The sequence below is a fragment of the Cupressus sempervirens genome, chromosome 5 (genome assembly GCF_028749045.1).
Source record: "Cupressus sempervirens isolate cs-2001-9-10 chromosome 5, ASM2874904v1, whole genome shotgun sequence".
Taxonomy (NCBI): Eukaryota; Viridiplantae; Streptophyta; class Pinopsida; order Cupressales; family Cupressaceae; genus Cupressus; species Cupressus sempervirens.
In genome coordinates this window covers 813,008,505-813,023,776 of record NC_143122.1, presented here as the reverse complement: position 1 = coordinate 813,023,776, position 15,272 = coordinate 813,008,505, and the positions used below count along the sequence as shown (strand labels likewise).

Sequence of the window (15,272 nt, the reverse complement as noted above, 5' to 3'; positions counted from 1 at the left end):
GGCAGTGAGGTAATGACGGGGGACAGTGGCCCATGAAAGGAAAATTAGTTTTAACAAAGTTAACGGGGGAACATCAAAGCAAAATCTGCAATATAACATCTCTATGAGTGCCTCATGAAGGCAAACTAGTTTTCAATAAGTTAGCAGTTGTAATCAGTATGCATGACATGTGCCACATACAAATTAGAAAGCAACCTAGGGAAGTCCTCGACAAAGGTAGTGGCTCTTTGGGGGTGGGGCATCTCCCTCAAGTCCCCAAGACGTGTCCCTGTGTAACACTACAGTGAAAATTCTTAAACAGATAACCGTACAAATTTTCTCAGCAAAATTCCTCTCGCAATTTTTTTTCAAAGAAAAAACATAAATTTGTGAGATGGTATTTGATTAAGAGGGCTTGAACATTTTGTAGAGAAGAATGGAGGAGGAGAGCTCTCTACTACAGTAATGAAGGTTCTGCACACACAACAATAAACTTGTACTCATCTGAAATGACTTTGTTATTCCCAATTTCATGCATGAGTACGGCTTCCTTGTTCAGAATAGAATAGTTGGCCAGTGTGAATGCATGCAAAGGTCCCCTAAGCATGGTAGACACACACTACAATAAACTTGTACTCATCTGAAACAAAATTGTTAATCCCATTTGGTTCTAAAATTTATAATCCTTTGGCCGTGTCTCGCAAGAAGATGAAGTGGAAGATAGAAATAACTAGCAATTGCACCTTAGGGTGCTGCAATTGGTAGACCAAAGAGATATTGAAGGTTGTTTAGGGAAGGAAAAAAAAAAAAGATGAGCTGTTTTTTTCAAAATTGTAGGACTAATAAGGTCTATGAGTAACCTATTTAGTCAATGATGTTTGCACAACCCTAATCTTGATTCATGACATAAAACTAAATCATTATCCTAACCTTAACCCTAATAAAAACCTAATTTTAATCATAAAACTTACTATATTCCTAAATCTAACCACATTCCTAACTTTAATTCTCTCCTAGGGAAAATCCTAACCTAATATAGGAAAGGGTAGAGGGAGGACTGACATGACATAAGGATCACATGGTAAGAGAAAGCATGATTAGACATGCATGATAATGAGACAAATAAATAGGTTCGATGGATAAATGAGATGCCACTATGGCATTATTAGATAGTAATAATAATGTGCCATATGTCAACTACTTTATAAACGTCAATTTAAATCATATTTTGATATGATAATTAATACAATTTGATTATTGTGATAATATTACTCAACTAACACAATGAATTAAAAAAGAATAATTTATTGTTCAATTAATAAGTTAATGCATTAATAGTTTAATGTCTCAAATTATATTTGAGGCATTATTATAGATTAGGTATATTAGTCTCCTAATGCTAATTTTTAACACTCCCTCTTTAGCTATGGATACTTTTTAATTAGGTAGAGATACGATATTAGATTACCAGCTTATACAGTATTCATCATAGAGTTAAAACAACATTTCATTTATGGCATGTGGTCGGATATCACCGTACGTGAAATCCACCATTAAAAAAATCAAATACCTATCATTCATTGGGTAACACACTATCTTTCCCACCATGATGGATTTATAATAACTACCTCCATGGCATGTCCTCAGATACCACCGCATATGCTATCCACCATGAAGGATTTTATATCCTCAGATACCACCATATGTGGTATGCTCCATAATGGATTTACAATATCCATCATGGTATATCCTTAGGTAGCACCGTATGTGCTTCCCATCATGATGGATTTTAAGAAATATACCATTATATCCTTGAATACCACTATATGCAGTATCCTTCATAATGGACTTGCAATATCTATAGCATCATGGTGTATCCTTAGGTAGCACCGTATGCACTTCCCACCATGATGAATTTTCAGAAATATGCTATTATGTCCTTAGATACCACCGTATGCGGTATCCTCCATAATAGAATTACAATATCTACCAACATGGTATATTCTTGGGTAGCACCATATGTGCTTCCCACTATAATGGATTATAACAAAAATCAACCATCATTGTAAGATTGTCACCTCATATTGAAGATAGCTATGTACAAGTCTCTTATCGTTGAGACATTGTCCCCTCACAAAGATATTCATATAACAAGTACGCTGAAATCAAGAATAAATACTTAGTATATATACAAGAACACGTAATGTTTACATCTTAGTTAGGCCTTCATTCTCTACCATACCAAGTTCACCTCTAAAGTATTCAAACTTGATCCTAGGAAGATGTTTGATGAGAATGTTTGTTGTTTGTTCTTCAATTCGGATGTATTTTAGTTTAATGTCATTTCTTTCTACCACATCTCTTACATAACGATACTTGATCTCCACATGCTTTGTTTTGTTATGACACATAGGATTAACAAAAAGCTAAGTCATAGGATTCGCCAAATTTCATCCTTTTGATTCAAATTTCAGCAAATTTTAACTCTTTCCGAATGTCATCCAAATGATATTGTAATTTAATATAATATTATTTAATTTTAAATTGATATTGAGTTATTTAGTTAAACTATTTAACAATGTTAAAATATTTTAACAATTTTGTGGCTATATTAGTAATATTTAAAGATATATAAATATAACCAAAATTTAATTTCGCATTTTATTTCCAAACTTTTACCCTTGCTAGATTTCATTCGAATTTTATGGTTGACGAACTCGAATTTGAATTCGAACCTTGTGACTTAGACAGAAAGCTTTATACAACTTTGATTTTCACAGTGAATGATAGTAAACTTTGAGGGATTTCCAAACAAACCAGTAAGAAGTTTTCATAACCAAACTACTTCTCATGCTCCCATAGATGCTTCTATATATTCAGCTTTTGTAGAGCTATGGACAACTGACAGTTGCTTTCATTTGGAACATGAAAACATAGCTGAGTCTAAACTGAAACAAAAACCAAAGGTGCTTTTTCTATCAGCAACACTTCTTGTCCGGTCAGAATTTGTATAGCCATGTAGCTTTAATTATATTTGTAGAATATTTAAAGCCAAACCCAATTGTACCTTGTAAGAATCTTAGGATATGTTTTGTAGCAACCATGTGTATTTGCCTTGGTTCACTCATAAATTGAGTGAATAAACTTACTGCATAACATATGTCCGGTTGAGTATTTACTAGATACATTAGGGATCCAATTATTTGCTTGTATATATTGGAATCTGCTAGTTCTAACTCTGTTGCAGCTTCTTTTAATTTGTGTAGATTTAATTCCATTGGAGTATACATAGATTTATAATCCATCATTCCAAATCTCTTTGGTATGTCTATGGTGTAGTTTCCTTAACATAGTATAATTTTATTTGTTTTCTAACATACTTCTAGTCCAAGAAAGTAGTGTAATAATCTGATATCTTGCATCTCAAATTCAAAAGGTAGCTATTGTTTACATTTAACAATAAGGTGATCTTCTTCTGTGATAAGTCATCAACATAAAGTACTAAAATTTAAAAAATTCCATTGATTACCTTGAATTACAGATTTGAAGCTGCATCATTCTTGGCAAAACCCAAGCTCATTAGATAAGAATTAATCCTTCCCTACCAAGCTCTTAGGGCTTGTTTTAGCCCATACAATGCTTTCTGTAATTTAAAAACATGAGTTTCCTTGTTTTGTATAATAAATCCTTCAGGTTGTTCAACATATACTTGCCATGGAGAAAAGTTGTTTTGACATCCATTTCATGGATCTTCCACCCTTTGGATGTAGCAATAGCAATAATTGTTCTAACTCAAGTGTATCAAAAAACAAGAGAAAACATTTTGTCACAGTTGATCCCTTCCTTTTGTGAGAATCCTCTAGCTACAAATCTGGCTTTGTATTTGTCAATACTTACATGGACTGCATGTTTGATTTTAAATAGCCACTTAGAATAAACAAATGATGTTCCTTCTGATCTAGGTACTATGTCCCAAACTGTGTTCTTTAGTATGGACTGGTACTCTTCAGTCATTGCATCTTTCCAGACTTGCATATGCATTGCTTCCTCAACATCAACGGGTTCTGAATTTATGATTTCACTCATTTGCGCAACATAATTTAAGAACTAATGCACTTTTCTTCCTTTCTCTATGTGATCCTTTAGGTGCTTCAGAAAATTCAGCTTCTTGTATCACTCTTCTTGCCCATGGAGGCCTTTTACGGTTTCCAATGATCTCATTAGGACCATCAGTAGGATACAATGGTCCATTATCTTCTTTAGAATCATGAATTTCTCTCTGAATTTAAAGAGCATTATCTTCTTCATATTTTGAGAAGTTTCTTGATCTTCTTCCTCTATCTCAGAATTATCCTTGGATTTTCTAAAGGCAATATCTTCTTCAAATGTGACATCCCTACTTAGTTCAATAGTTCTTTGTTCTGGAATATATATCCTATAGGCTTTTGATGTTTCACTATAGCCTATGTATATTTCTTTCTTGCCATAGGGGTCTAGTTTAGTTCTTTTACCTTTGGCTATGTGTAAACTAGTATAGATATCTTAAATAAATCTATCTAAAGGAATGCCCATAGATATCCACTACAAAATTATTAAAATTTAATTTACAACACCTAAAACTATTTATATTTCCTTTCTCTTTTTTTTTTTTGCATTAACTTAAGCTTTTTATTATAATTTGTAAAGAAATTGATGATTTTTATATCTCCAAACATTATAATTTTATCAAATATTTTATGTGGTGTTTATAAAATTATTTTTAAAAGTATAGTGTGTTTATAATTAAATTAAAAATTTTGACATATAGATGATCATCAAATTTAAACTAAAAAGATAAAAGTTAACATTAACACGCTCACACCATCCCACTCTACCCATTTTGCCATTGTAGGATGCCTATCGGCATTAATAAACTAGAAAGCCAAAGATTCTGAGATGACTTATATCAAATTTCTTTCTTGTGAAAGCTTCTTCACATGTTTTATTTTCCAAACTTCTATTCTAAATATAGATAGTAGATCAAGAAGCTTATGTCCAAATGAAGTTGGTAGATTTTGATCATGGATCATGGCTCTAGCTATTTTCATAATGGTTCTATTTTTCCTTACAGCTACTCCATTTTGTTGGGGATTATAAGGAACACAAAACTCCCTCTTAGTCTCAGCTTCAATACAATAAATGTGAAAAATGAAGTGTATTCTCCTCTGTTATCAGTTCTCAAGATTTTAATTTTCTTTTCAAATAGATCTTCCATTAGGGCTTTAAACTCTCTAAATCTCTCTAAATCTCATGAGAACTTCATCAGACCCTTTATTTTTAAGGAAATATATACAAGTTTTTCTAGAGCAATCATCAACAAAAATAATATAATACAAGAAATCACTAAAGGAAGTTATTGACTTAGGACCACATATGTTTGAATAAATGAGTTCTAAAATGCATCTAGATCTGTTTTCACTATTGTGAAAAGCACCCTTAGCGTTTTTGCCTAGAGCACATCCTTTGCAAGTTACTTCGTGTGCTAAGTTTTGGTCTTAGTTGTCAGTTCGGATTGGGGGACGGATTCAGGTTCGAGAATCCAATTTGTGGATTCATGACCTTTTTCCCATTATGATTTGTCCATGGCATCATATATATCCCCCAAGCATGGCTGATCCGTGTCGGCAAACCTAAGCATAGTTATGATAAGATCGGTGAATTCTAATATGCATTCCACTCAAGTCCACCAATCATCATCCAATATGATTACCTTGACCTTTTGAGCCCTTGTTGTATTGGATTGTTTACAAATGCCCCATTGGTTGCTAATGACCATTGTGACAATGCTTCCTTCACCCCCACAAGTCATCTAAGGACGATTATGTGCAATGCAAAGCAAGTTTCAACCACCTAAAAACATGTTAATAGTAAGTTATCAACACATTTAGTTATGTTAAACATGACATAAATTGATATTTCATTAAGTAAACTAAACAAATTAAATTTTAAAATTTACCTTCAATTACTCCAATTTAGAGAAAGTTCCGAAAAATTCTTGTAACATATGGTGGTTTGTCACAAATATTTGAATCTCCTCACCCTCATCATATGTTTGCTTCACCCAATCTATTTGGGTGCCAATGGCTTCTATCACCAAATTGAGAGAATGGATAGTGTTGTTGAAAATATTATGAAAGGCTAAGTTACTGAGAGGGAAGGGGTGAATCAGTAAGTAAGAAAATTTAATCCTTAATACCAATTAATCCTTTATGTGAATTCTGATCTAACTACATGCATGAGAAACAAAAAACATGAAAGCATACACAACACTTTAACACACAAGATTTGGTGACCTAGAAACCTTCCAAATAGAAAGTAAAACTAGAGTGGGGATGATACCCACAAAATTTAGTACAGCAATATAAAGTTGGCTTGTTAAGGCTTACAATGATCACTTCTGATGATCTACCATGTTAGGAGCAATAAGGACGGCTAGGTCCACCTTGCAAAAGGATTTATAAACATACAATGAAGTATGCACTCAGTAAGGAGATTTACACAAGACTATTAGGTCTACCTTGTTAAAGGATTTGACTGATCCACCTGTTAGGATGAAGCAGTAACTGATCTCTGATCTACAACTAGGTTTGCTGAATGAGATTCCTCTGAGTGTACAAATCACCTTGTTGTGATAGATAAATCTTTGTTGCTCCTTATATTGTTGTAGCCTTTGTAATTCGCTCTTCTGCTCTTCTCTGATTACATTCCTTTTATTCGATATAATTTGGATGTGATACAATACATTACATATATACCAATCCAATTACAAAATTACAAAGTCGGCCACAATACAAGTTTACACAAATATTACAAAGTCAGCCAAAGTGTAGAAACTCAGGTTCTGAAAACTGACTCGGTGAGGATCTGATACTTGGCATCCACTGTCAATGCTTGGCATTGTCATGCACTCGATAGACGTAGAAGCTCGGTCCATACTAATCACTTCCAAGTAGTCTTGAACTTGGTCTGCACTGGTGACTCGGCGAATATTGTGAAACTTGGTATATAAACTGAATCACTTGATTCACACAGCATAGCTCAATCAATGCTTCACTACGAGCTCAGTATAAATGGAATCACTTGGTTATCACTGAGTGGCTCTGCCAACTCTAGATTCACATCACTACAACTGTGAACTCGGTAAGCACTGCACAACTCGATTTGCACTGGTAAATTCGACATACACTGTAATGATCTGTTCCAGGTTCTTGTCAGTTAACACCAAAAGGTGGAGTCGATCGTACAGTAATGACTATGCCCAACAAGTAGGGTCGTATGGTAGAGTAGGTGACGGAGGGGAACAATGGAGGGAGATAGCATACGGAATGGCAAGGAATTGGTCCGTATGGTTAGAGTGGAATGATCGTATAGTGGTAAGGAGGTTGTCATATGATAGATGGGATGTGGCCGTATGGTAGAATCAGGATGCCCGTGCGGTGAGCAGAGGGTGGTCGTATGGTGAGCAGAGTAGTCCTGCAGAAGGGAAACCTATGGATGTCGTACGGTAAGTGTATAGAGGTCGTATGTGGATGTTGCTGCAGAGGATTGCAAGGTGATGGGTCCGTACGGGGTGTGTGAAAGCCATACAAACAATGGTGCCAGGCAATGGTCGTTCGATAAGGGAGAATGCAGCACGGAATAGTCGTACGGATTGGTAATGTTGTGGTGTATGGAATATGTTGCCTATGATTGTATTCGCCAATGATACCAAATAACGCCAGTACAAGTATGGAAGAACATTCACAAATTGATATAGACATAAGTATTTGCAAATAATGATGGCGCTCTAATTTGCCAGATCTGAGCCAAGAATACACAAGCACAATAGGGTGAGAGTTGAATCCCACCAAAACTGCACGAGCCAAATAGGGAAAGTCTTTCACTTCCGAAATGGCAAATTACAGAGAACTCCAACAAAAATTCGCAGTACAAAGACAAATAACCCAAAATGCATACCTACAAACTTCCTACAAGCCATGCTTAAATACCCGTCAAGAAACCCTTCCGAGGGTGTACAAAGATAATCGACGGCGACACAAACTACGAAGACAAAAAAATAAAAATGGGTCCGAGAAACATCAAATTAATCAACCCGTTACAAAAGCTTAATTTATTATTTATTTTATAACGGGAACATTACAGTCCTCCCATCCCAAAGTTTGCTTATCCTCAAGTAAATGCAATGCAGGGTGCTGGAGAATGTGCTCATCTTCACACGTTGCGTCATCCAACGATAGGTGTCACCAGCGTACCAAGTATTCCTTCACAGTGCAGTTCTGCAGGCTCGTTTCACAAACTTCGAAGATCTCGGCAAGTTCCAAAATGAGTTTTCCTTCTTCATTGAGTGGCAGAAGGTCAGTAGCAACTGTGACGTTTTGCTCTAAGGCTTTCTTCAGGCAATAAACATGGAAGACATTATGAATGCAACTCCCCTCTAGAAGTTCCAGTTCGTATGCTACTTCGCCAATGCGACAGACCACACGATAGGGACCATAAAATCGAGGCTTCAATTTTTCCTTTCCTATTCCCTTTAATGAAGACTGTCAGTATAGCTGGAGTCAGAGATAGACCAGATCCCCCACTTCAAAACTCCTCTCTATCCTATGTCTGTCGGCATACATCTTCTGTTGATTTTGTGCCCACTGTAGGTTCTCTTTCAAGCACCTCAGTATGTCCTGTCCCTCCTGAAGCTAGTCCCTCGCCCTTGGTGCATGACTATCACCCAAAACTGTGTCAATGGAGAGGGGTTCGTACCCGTACAAAGCTTTGAATGGTGTCATTTTGATGAACATGTGGTACGTGGTATTGTAGCAACATTCCCCCAGATGGATCCATTTTACCCACGTTCGCTGTTGTACCGAAACGTAGTTCCGAAGGTAGCCTTCAAGCCATTTGTTCACAATCTCGGTTTGTCCATCTATCTGCGGGTGGTAACTCGTACTTGGCGATAATTCTATCCCTATCATCGGAAACAATTTTGTCCAGAAGATACTGACGAAACGTCTATCCCAATCACTAACGATGTTTCAGGGTAACCTGTGCAGACGAAAAACTTCTCTAAAGAACAGATCGGCAACTTGTACGGCCTGAAGGTTGGAAGGGATGGTGAAGAAATGTGCATACTTTGTCAATCTGTCGACCACCACGAAAATAAAATCCTTTCCCACTTATGTTTGAGACCTGGCAAAAGTTGTAGCAGCCCAGCAGGAAGAGTATGTTCGAACTTGTTCTGTTGGCAGACCATACATTCTCTTACATACTGCAACATGTCCCCTTTAAGTCCTTTCCATGAAAACCTTTCTCGAAGACTTCTGTAAGTTTTGAGGAAACCTAGGTGTCCAGCCAAAGGTGAGTAGTGTACTTCCTTCAAGATCTTCTGCTTCAATTTGGATTCTCGCACCAAGTATATCCGGTCTTTATAGTAGATGATGTCATCCACCACTCTGTACCAATCATCGTGAGTGTGGCCATCCATTATTTCATAGGCAAATGTATTCTTGAAATATTCCACTAACAGATGTGCCTTCCAGTCAGCTAAAATCTGGTCTAGTGAGTAGATGGTGGGTTTCCTGGACAAGGCATCTGCAACTACATTGTTCTTCCCTTTCACATACTCAATGTCAAAATCAAAAGCTTGAACTTTGCTTACCCATTTTTGTTGTCGTTCGGTCAAGTCTTGTTGCTCCAAAAAATATCTCAAACTGTTGTGATCCATACGGACAACAAACTTGGCACCTACCAGATACTACCGGAACTTGGTTAGTGCATGTACGATGGCCAACATTTCTTTGTCATAGATGGAATATAAGCGTTCTGTTGGCATAAGCTTCCTACTCTCGTAAGCGATGGGGTGTCTATTTTGCATCAATACCACTCTAATACCTTCCCCGAACACATTGCACTCCAAAAACGGTCGAGTAAAATCAGGTAGTGCAAGTACGGGACAAGTGCTCATGGCCTCTTTCAGCTTATCAAAGGTGAGTTGTGCCTTTTCGTTCCATTGGAATGACCCCTTCTTGGTCAGATCCATTAAAGGTACGCTAAGCTGAGAGAATCCTTTCACGAACCTCCTGTAGTTACTGCACAGTTCGAAGAATCCTCGCAAATTCGTGAGTGATTTTGAAAGAGGCCAGTCGAGGATGACCTGAATCTTCTCCTGATGCACTTGAACTCCGTATTTACTAACAACATGCCCCAAGTACAATATTTTTGTCATACCAAATTCACATTTGGACTACTTGGCGAACAAGGATTGTTCCTCCATGATACTTAGAACTTCATTCAAATGCTTCAGGTGCTCCTCCCATGTCCTGCTATAAATAAGATCATCAAAGAATACCAATAAATACTTATGCAATTGTTTGCTGAAGATGCAGTTCATGCATGATTGAAATGTAGCAGGTGCATTGGTTAATCCGAACGGCATGACCAGAAACTCATAATGTTCGTAGTGGCAACGAAAAGCCATTTTCTCCACATCTTCTTCCCTCATGCGGATCTGATAGTATCTGGAATGGAGATCTATTTTTGAAAAATAGACTGCGCCATACAGTTTATCCAACAGCTCATCTATCCTTGGAATGGGATATCTATTCTTTATTGTTTTTTTGTTCAACGTGCGATAGTCCACACACATGCACATCGTCCCGTCCTTCTTCTTGACCAACACCACAGATGATGCAAAGGGGATAGCATTGGGACGGATCCATCCTTTCTCTAGCAATTCTTGAATCGTCCTTTCAATCTCATCTTTGAATTTCTTGGCATGGCGGTACGGTGTGGTTATCATTGGCTTTGCTTCAGATTCCAATTCGATAGTGTGTTCAAACCCCTGATGTGGTGGTATGCCAGGAGGAATATCCATGAAAACTTTATCATGTCTACTTAAAATATCCTGAAGTTCATCCTGTGGAGGTGTTCGACACCCCTTTATGGGTTCCACCAAGATAAAACAATGCGCAGCCCACACAACGTCATCATGCTAAAAGATTGCCTCCATCTAATGCGCAAAAACTTCCTTCGGACCTTCATTTGCCATTCCTCAGAGGACAACCTTCTTCCCTTCAACCACAAACGTGAAGTCCATCCGTTTGAAACTCTAAGTGTATTCATCAAGGGTCTCCATCCACTATATGCCAAGAATAACTTCCATGTCGGCCAGGTCCACTATGAAGAAGTCCTCAGTCACCGTGTGATTCGCCATAGTGATACTCAGCTGAGGAACAAGGTGCATGCAGGGCAAGAAAGTCCCCTTGGCTACCTTGACCTGAAAGCCTACGTGCGCCTCCGCAAGGAGACTTCTTCATTTTACTAAGGATAAGTTTATGAAATTTAGAGTAGCTCCGCTATCCAACATCACCATAACCCTTTGTCCTTGAAGGGTACCCCGTATGCGAAAAATTGTGCACCTCGAGCTGCCGACCAAGGCAATATTTCCTCCGCGTTGTACCAAAGTGGCAATTCTCTCCATACGGTTTAAATAGACCATGTTGGTGTCATTATGGGGTTGGCTATCTTCAACCGACATTTCTTCTTGTTCATCCTCATCGTCGGATACAACCTTAATGTAATGGATCTTGCCCTTCCTGAGGCATCGGTGACCAGGCTCCCAAGGTCCCTTGCAGTTGAAACACAATTTCTTCCTTTGGAGTTCTTGTCTGGTAACTTCATCCAACGACAACTTCTTGAGCAGAGGTTTGTCCCTCGGAAACGTCGGCGGTTTAGAATGTAACTTCGAGAGGATGAGGATGATGCCGATGACGATGCCATACTTCATGCTTTATTGATTGCTTTCGATAGGGTGGTAGGATTGAACGCCTTCACCCAACCTTTCAGAGGTTCTGTCAGTCCGTCCATGAAGAGCACTACCCGCCTTCTTTTGGAAATGTCCATGACCAAAACGGAGAGTTTCTAAAATTCCTCAATGAACTGATCCACCGATCCAATTTGTCTCAATTGCGCCAAATCTTTGAAATTGAGCTCCAGATCTTTACCATCAAATCGTTCTATCAATCTCTCTGTGAATTTCGTATAAGTATTTATTTGATCATGCCCTAATGTGATGGTGTCGTAGTGCCACCATTCATGCGCAACTCCTTCCAAGTGCAATGCGGCAAATTTGATTGCTTCTTCCTCTGGCATAGGATTCAGCTGGAAGTAGGTATCGGCTTTCATTACCCACGTTTGTGCAGATATGGAACCCAATCCGTCAAATGGAGACAGATTTACCTTACTCAACTTTCTTCTAAGATCATCGTTAAAGTATCCTTTGTTTCCACCTCCCGAATATCTCATTCTCAGATCTGCGTAATCTTTGTAGGATATATCTTCTTCAAGGTTTGCATTCTTCCAGTCTTCTCTCATCTCTTCAAAGGTTGGTTGTCTCCCTCCGGGTTGTGCCTCCGTCTGTGGTGGAAAATTCGGCATGGATGGTCGAGAGTGTGCTCACTCAGGGTTTGATTTACCCAACACCGAGTCTACGCTGTGACCATTTTGTTCTCCAGATATTTTGTTCTCCGCCAACTTCTTGAGAGTTTCTTCCATGAGTTGTTGCATATCAGTAATCTATCCCTGATTCCTGGCAAGTTCCCTCAGTAGTGCCACAAGTTCGGCAGACGGTTCCCGTTCGTCAGCCATTCGATCAACCAGAATGTTCCTTCTTCTCTTCCAACTATAAACTCTCATTCACTGTCCACAAGCTGGCAAGATCGAAGCGCTCTCATACCACTATAATGATCCGTTCCAGGTTCTTGTCAGTTAAAACCAGAAGGTGGAGTCGATCATACAGTAATGACTATGCCCAGCAAGTAGGGCCGTACGATAGAGTAGGTGGCAGAGGGGAACGATGGAGGGAGATAGCGTACGGAATGGAAAGGAATTGGTTTGTACGGTTAGAGTGGAATGGTCGTACGATGGTAAGGAGGTTTTCGTACGATAGATGGGATGTGGTCGTACAATGGAATTAGGATGCCCATACGGTGAGCAAACGGTGGCCATACAATGAGCAAATTAGTCGTGCAAAAGGGAAACCTATGGATGTCGTACGGTAAGTGTATAGAGGTCGTACATGGATGTTGCTACAAAGGATTGCAAGGCAATGGGTTCGTATGGGGTGTGTGAAAGTTGTACAAATGATGGTGCCAGGCAATGGCCGTACGGTAAGGGAGAAAGCAGTAGTCGTACGAATGGGTAATGTTGTGGTGTACGGAAGATGTTGCCTATGATTGTATTCACCGATGATACCAAATAACGCCAGTACAAGTATGGAAGAACATTCACATATTGATATATATATAAGTATTTGCAAATAATGATGGCACTCCAATTTGCCAAATCTAAGCCAAGAATACATAGGCGGAATAGGGTGAGGTTTGAATCCCACTGAAACCGCACGAGCCAAATAGGGAAGGTCTTTCACTTCCGAAATGGCAAATTACAGAGAACTCCAACAGAAATTCACAGTACAGAGACAAATAACCCAAAATGCATACCTACAGACTTCCTACAAGCCGTGCTTGAATACCCGTTAAGAAACCCTTCCGAGGGTGTACAAAGATAGCCGACGGCGACACAAACTACGAAGACAAAAATAAAAATGGGTCCGAGAAACATCAAAACAATTGGCCTGTTACAAAAGCTTAATTTATTATTTATTTTATAACGGAAACATTACATACACTAAGATGCTCGGTTTACACTATTGATCATCATAGTAGTAATTGCTCGACGCAAATCGAAATCTGTCCAAAGGACTCGATAGCAACTATAGAACTCAGTAGCAACATAAATGCTTGGTTAAGACTGTTAACTATACAATTAGCTCGGTAGATACTTACATTTTGAATAAGTGTATGTCACTAATAACAAACATTACTAGAATGTCAACAATCTCCCCCTTTGGCATTAGTGACAAAAACACACTTATCGGTCAATACTGAATTCAAGAATGTTCAAAAATATCTTTATCCATCGCCTTACGTCTCCTACTCGGTAGAGTATACTATTTTTGAGATTTCAAAATTGGTTTTGTAAGAGGTATATTTCTGTACATGGTAATATTAATGCTCCCCCATACATAATATACAGTATACTATACATTTGATATGTGCATCTAAATACATCTTCTCCCCTTTCTACAATATACATTTTCTTACAATCTTTCAATCTTCTTTCAATTTTCTTACATCTTCTCCCCCTTTTTGACATTAATGTCAGATTTATCCTATATATTTACACAGTAATGCCAAAATGTGACAAGAAATCTGAATGTACCTTTAGGATAAGCTCCAAAGTCTTGTCCCAATTCTCTTGCAAGACCTTGCATGTGTGCAATGCAACCTACACTTCCACTGACAATTCAATCATATGGTCTGCAATGGAGAAGTTATTGTCATGGATGAGTGCTTTTGAATGTGCAATGTGCTTTTGCAATGCATCCATGTTCGGAAGAATCATGTTCTGAATATCTATCAAATGTAGATCTCATTCTTGCCTCTTCTCTAAGCAATTCTGCCTGCATGCCTGTCAGAAATCTGATCTTATTGAAGTGGGTAGAGCTTGAACTCGGGTCAAGCTGCAATTGTTGTGCACTTGCCTTCAGATCCTCATCAATTTTTGATAGTTTATCTCTTATTTCTTTTGTGAAAATTGATGTATCACATAGTTTACCAAAAAGTAAAGAAGCATTGATGCATGAGGTCTCTAGAGAGCCTAAAACAGTACATAGTTCTACTTGATGAATGGCAATCTGTTGAGCAGTTCTACTTGATGAATTGCAATCTGTTGAGCAATAAGTTCTAAAACTTTATTCTCAAACTTTTTTTTGGCTTTCTACAATAATTTGTCCTGTCCATCTAAATCTTCATTATATTTATGGACTGCCTCTACCAACTGATACAAAATTGGTTGAGAAGTATCAACCTCTATGCCTAGAGCCTCTACTAGAATATTCTTAGCATCCTCAATGATCTTAAATTCCTTGTTTCTTTCCTCTCTAAGCCTTTGCTGCTTGGCTTTCTTTTGAAGTACTTCACCAAAAATTTGCACCTGATCAAGATTTAGATTTGACATGTCTCATTTAGGAATGACAATCTCCTCATCAAGATCTATATCCTCTTCCTTTTCTTTGCCTTTACTCAAAAATTTTGTGCTCAGTTGAGGCTTGGTCTCAACTGTCCTTGCATTTATTGCTTGCATACTAGGAATGGAAACAATTGTTGAAATGGTAGGATTTATTGCAAAAATGGATATTGCAC

The 15,272-nt window shown here is 38.0% G+C and overlaps 1 protein-coding gene across 2 annotated transcripts in view; it reads right to left on the bottom strand.

Moving 5' to 3' along the window:
* LOC149558382 (transcription initiation factor TFIID subunit 1-like) overlaps positions 1–15,272 on the bottom strand; it is a 153,395-nt gene that overhangs the window by 127,623 nt on the left and 10,500 nt on the right. The window lies entirely within an intron of this gene.